We start from the raw sequence: 6252 nt of genomic DNA, 5'->3' as shown, positions 1-6252 counted from the left end.
CGTCAGTATTAGTAAAATTTGTTCTTGTAAAATTACGAAAAGCTTTAGTTTTGGTGGGTAAAGATATACTTAAATAAATACCTCCTCCTCTGCAGCGGAAGTGCACTAAAAGAGCCAGCTCTTCAATTTTCTTTTGTACTTTATCGTTGGCGGAGACAGTTACCTTTTACTTCTTTTGTAAATCTGTTAGTTTTTTCCTATGCTTTTTATTCTGAATGACAGTTCGTTTTACCAGATGACCATAGCAAATATTACGTAACATATTTATATAAAATTAACAATGAAGTCCAAAAACCTTTTTAGAAGCGCGAAGGCGAAAGGCCAAAAAAAAAGATCGGATATGGCAGGACGCGAACCAACTGCTTTCCACTTCGTAACTCCATGCTTATAACCTCAGACCACGATTTTTTTTCACTCAGTTTTTTATGACAGAGGGTAGCTAAACCCTCTGACCGAACACGCTGAGCTACCGTGCCGGCATCACGATGAATATACGCAATTACGGCCTTTGTACTGCTAAGTTAGATTTTAAGGTTACATCTACACGTGACACCTGGGTGGTGCTAAGCAAGAAACAACGTTGGCCGCTAGACAATCCTCGTGATCTAGCACAACACATCACTACGGCTACTAATATCAACAACGGTGCTTTTACGAACCAGAGGCCTACATGTTTTGGAGCAAATAATACAATTTTATATGTCAACAGAATGCCAATATTTATTAGAACTCTGCTTGGAAAGTAATGCTGACATGATTGCTATCCACGGTACATATTATGCAAATAACGCAGACAGGGCTGGCGAAGCGTGGCTCCCGAGATATTCCCCTGTACTCTGAGGCTAGGCGCAAATTGAGACGCGTATAGCGCGACGCAGTGCAGCGCGCGTTTTTGTAACTTCACAGGTTCAAATGGGACCGCGCAAATTGCGACGCGACTGGGACGCGACACGCGCCTGCGCCAGGTCGCGCGGCGTTGTGGTCGAGGCACAGTTTCTCGCGCCGCGCGTGCCTCGCTAGCACCGTTGGAAATTTGTGGCGGGGAGCGGAAAAATAGCCCGGCCATATGCTCACACAGGAACGGCGCATATGAGCAGTGGTAGTATTGTTCAAATGTGTGTGAGATCTTATGGGACTTAACTGCTAAAGTCCTCAGTCCCTAAGCTTACACACTACTTAACCTACATTATCCTAAGGACAAACACACAGACCCTTCCCCGAGGGAGGCCTCGAACCTCCGCCGCGACCAGCTGCACAGTCCATGACTGCAGCGTCTTAGATCGCTCGAGTATTGCCCATACGATAAATTTTGCCTTACTGTGTACTAAATTTTATTGGCTTTGGGTAGTGTTTCGTTTTTCGCCATTTAAACGCTCCAGATTTCTTCGTTAGTACATTATACTTTTGCTATTTATATCTGTATAGTTTTGTTTTTCTTCTGTCAAGAAAAATGGATACTTCAGTAACTGATGAGCCATTGGCCGCTGGAACTGAATCATATACCTCCGCGATGTTTTCAGGTCGCGAGAAGGGACAGTAGGTAGTGAATAAGGAAGCAATGAATATTATAAAATCATGTGATTAAGAATCAAGGCAGGAAAGTAAAACAAGGTTATCTTCTCGCTGCCTAGTATGCTGGCGTATCTGTACGATCTGTTACAAAAATTTAGAAAGGGATAATCACAGTTGTGATCCCTTTGTGCTCCTGGTAAAAAGCGTCCAAGAAGTATAGAAGTCTCACTGTGATTACTCTGATATCGATGTAATAATGTTATATGACACACTGTATTACATGCATGTGAACATCACATTTCCACTACAAGCTAGAAACAGTCGAAATGCAGTCACAAATAACGATGTTTTAATTGGTTCGCCGTGATGAGAAAAAGCATTTCAATTGTTGCATGCACATTATCAGCATTAATAAACTAATTATACCACAGACTATACAAATGAAGAAAATGATCGTTATTATTACGAAAGTAGTAATATCCTAAAAGAGTGTTATGATTAGATATATTAAATTTGTTGAGATGTACAGATGACAATGGCAGATCTACTTTCATGACAATATTTTTCGAACTCCAACTCACAAGGCACACATGGCTAGCTTCTGCATTCCTGTCGCGCGCATTATCCTCCGCTGCTGACAATACCATTGTGTTGTGCGACAGATCAGTTGTATTTTTTCTAAGTAACAACTATTTTATTCGCGATCACACACTGTCAGTTTGTCAAGCCGCAGGTGAGTAACTAGTATCTGGCATATGCCTATCATTCCGCCTGAAGGAACGCTCGTCATTATTTTAATACTGCTCAGATCAAGAGAAGGAATAAAATCCTTTGGCAAGTTTCCATTCCAGTCGATCAGTGTTAAAAATACGATGGGTTAAGGGGATTCCACCAAAATTCCAACAGAATTGGCAATCTATTTTTGTGTGAGTTATTAACCTTTTCTCATTCGAAGAAGCATCACCGTTTGTGAGTAACGGCCACATTTCTCTTGGTGACTGTTTTAATTTTACTTCCTTTGTCACAGTGTAATTTGTCAAACTCATCTCACAGCAGCCACTGAGACAGAATTCCGAGACGGAGTGCCTCATTAAACAAGTAATTGGCAATCACAGAGCTCCAAAGCTTACGAAAAACCTCATAGTGTCGGTTTACAGTAACATAAAAGAAGAAATTTCATATTTATTTTCATACTAGAACTCTTGTTTCGCTAACTGTCGATAACTCTTAAAAAATTAGTCACTGGAGTGAAATAAATAAAAAGGGAAGTATAAGTACTGATATATCGCCATAGATAAGAAAGTTCCGTGTGTTTAAGAACTGGCAAAACACTCTCCTCTGTGTGCTATCATTCGCCAAACCTTTGTTTCTATGTCTCGAGCGGTTTAGGAGATATGAGAGATGTTGCGAGTATTTCATTCTCGCGGGCGTGGGATCGGCAGTGAGCGCGCTACATGGGATCCATTTTCTCGAGATCGGAGGCAAATATAGACCACCTCCTACCAAGTCTAAACAAAAATTCAGTATGTTACCTAAATTTCATACGCAGCAACATATGGTGTAATACGCACCAAACGCAAAATCATAGTGACCCCTAATTTTCATTGCAAACTTTTTGAGTTTTGCGTAATGCCTTACTAAAATGTGTACATCGCAATAAGAATGGTCATTAGCGAGGTGATGGGCACTTCGCCACGAAGCTGACACATAACGCTACAAGTAAGGCAAAAATCAAATATTTTCAGTGAATAGTTTCTGTAAAATCGTTTGAGAAAGATAACAGGTTGCGCGCGCTTCGGTTCTGTCAGCGCAGAGCGTCGCCAGTCGGCGCGTGCGAAGTGTGGTGTACGCGTAGCAATATGCGCTGGACCCGCGCGACTCGTGCGGCACGTGCGTGTAGCGCTGTAGTGTCGTGTGACGTCACACGTGCTATACGCGTCTCAATTTGCGCCTAGCCTCACGGTCTGGCCGCAGCCTTCTGTTCGTTTATCAGAAATCGAGTGGGGCAGCGTCTACGACTTCGAAGAGGTATCATTGTTTCGTTAATGGGATTACTCTAGGCGTCACGATTACTCTCCTTAATATTGCGCTATCATTTATGTTGTCATTGTGTTTATTACTGTGGTTGTCTAGTTTCGAATCTGGTTACTTCTATGGCTATTTTTCTATATAAAATGTCATGAGCAGTGGGAGATAAGTACTATGCTGTACACAGTTCCGAGGAAAACAATGTTTAATTTCTAAAAAATTAGTAAGTCAAAACTAAGGTGTTAACCTAGCTTGACATTTCTCTTCGCTCTAAGAAACAATTCACAGGCGGTACTATCATGACGAACGATGCCCTTTTGTCGATAACTTTGAAAAGAGGTACAAGAATTGCCTGAACCATAAAAAAGAGTTAAACTGCATTGTACATTGCATGCTTAAAATTAGCAAAAGCTAGGAAATGCTTCAGTGACTGCTTACTGTGAAATAATCTGCAACAGAAATGGCAAAAGCATTTTGTTTCGATTATGCTGCCGTACGATTTAAAATACCTACTTTGCCACTTAACACTGAATTCATTATATAGGACAGAACATAAAAACAAACAATAATTTTGGTATTAATAAAACGCTTCTGCTATATTTAGTCCTTTATTATTGGATCACTACCGGTTTTGCGGCACTGAAAGCCACATCTTCAGGCGAATATTTGTGTAACAATAAATCCAGAAGGAATAACGACCTTGAGATAGATACTGGCATTGTGAATTATTTTAAAAATATTAAAACCTTTTACATGAGAATATCAAAAATATTCGTATTCATGTAACAAACATTAGAGCGGAAAAGCTCGGAACTTCGTACCCACCATTCGTTGTCGTCCGAACAAAAGGCCGCTAAAATGCGGTATGTCATAGAACAAAACAGCCACATTCCAATATAGCGAATGCGTCCTAAACAAATCATACCATAGTGACCCATTGATAAGGTGAAAATAAAAACTTAAGCTCTAATTTTGGGCCAGAATGAAAAACCAAGAAGTGGCTGCCACAAAATGGAGGGATGTTCTACCTGGACCAGACCCGCCAAAAGTGCAAATGAACAGTTACAGCGCACATAGATAGTTGCGCTGTAACTGTTCATTTGCACTTCATTGTATGTATATATTTTTGACGCGAATTTTGCAGTTTCGGAGATACCATTTTGACTATCTGTTACCATGATTTGAAAATGGTTTCTGGCCCGAAACTTGTCATTGAGTAAATAAAAAAAGTGAATTTTGCAACTTAGGCTGGTTTTTCGTTGTACTGATTAACAGAAGTTGCTGACCAATTATTCCAGCATACTGAAAGTTTGTACTCATTTAAAAGAATATTTTCACTTTTGCACGCCACATCAATTAAATAGGACGAAGTACCACATTTATTCCATATCAAATTTTTGAATTAAGCAGTCGTGCAAGTGCACCAAAGGACATTGTGATACAGTTGATTTCCTTTGGTAAAAACAACACTCAACCTAAAATAATACTGCCACAAGTAAATCTTGTTACGTCCTTTCTCAAATCACAGCTCAAATTCACTGGGAAAGTGTTTAAATATAACTTTTGTACTGTGGCTATATGTGTTGTAATTCGAGTGCCACCATAGGAATTTGTTTCCATTCACAATTTCGAAGACAGAGATCTGACTAAGTGGAATCATATTTGTTGCATGTGGAAATCCATTTTTGTAGTGTACAGTATAGTGTACAAGTAATAACTTTTAGAATATTTTCGTGTACATAAATAAGTTCAACATAATATTTTCAAATATAGTTCAGTTCTGGATTGATTCGTTTAACATTTATTGGAGCACATGAATCATTGAGATCTAAAGCACTACACAGGTTTTTTGGTATGCTGACATGATCGCTTTGCTATAATTTCCACACGATTTACAGTCATGGGCCACGTTTCAGCACCATACATGACAACTGGTCTTATAATTTTTTTGTAAATGAGGATTTTGGTGATAGAAGCGAACTCCTAAGCATGGGTAATGTGGCAAAGTAGTATCTGTTACCTGCTGCTATTCTGGCTTTCACCTCACTGCCAATGTCATTTGTCTCAGTGATAGTTAACCCAAGGTACTTTAAGTCTCTCACCATTTCAAACTCCCTGTCAGCTATCCTGAGATTTGGTAGGTTTTGTTGGTTGGTCATTGCCATATACTTGGTCTTTTCGACATTGACTATCAGGCCAAGTTCCTTCGCACCTTTCTCCAGTTGATAGGCCTCACCTAGCACAGGGTTAGGGTAGGTACTGTAGGTACTGTAGTGAACGATTTAAGATTTAACTCTATCTGACTTATGACTTTTTCTTGGCAAAGGTTGAATAGCAATGAGAAGATATTGTCACTCTGTCTAAGTCCCTTCTTCACTTCCACTTCTCTGGAGATTTCGCCCTGTATTTTTACTTTACAGTTTGTTTTGCTGAGGGTCATCATAGAAAGTTTAATGAGCATTTTAGGTATTCCAGCCTCTTCCATTCACAAATTTTCACTAGTCAAAGTTGACCATACTTCATGGCAATACTATCAAGGATTAATGATTATACAATGCAGATTTCTGAGTTAAGCTGGACCTGAGGCCACTTTCTGCATTATTCTACAGTCAAATGGTTTACACAACAGGCCCTAAGTGTGGGTATTCATGTAACATGACTAGGGTCATTTAATTTGTTAAAGCTGGAGAAACTACATAAGGTTCCACTGTT

The sequence above is a fragment of the Schistocerca cancellata genome, chromosome 4, assembly GCF_023864275.1.
Source record: "Schistocerca cancellata isolate TAMUIC-IGC-003103 chromosome 4, iqSchCanc2.1, whole genome shotgun sequence".
NCBI classification, from domain to species: Eukaryota; Metazoa; Arthropoda; class Insecta; order Orthoptera; family Acrididae; genus Schistocerca; species Schistocerca cancellata.
This window is presented reverse-complemented; position numbering follows the sequence as displayed.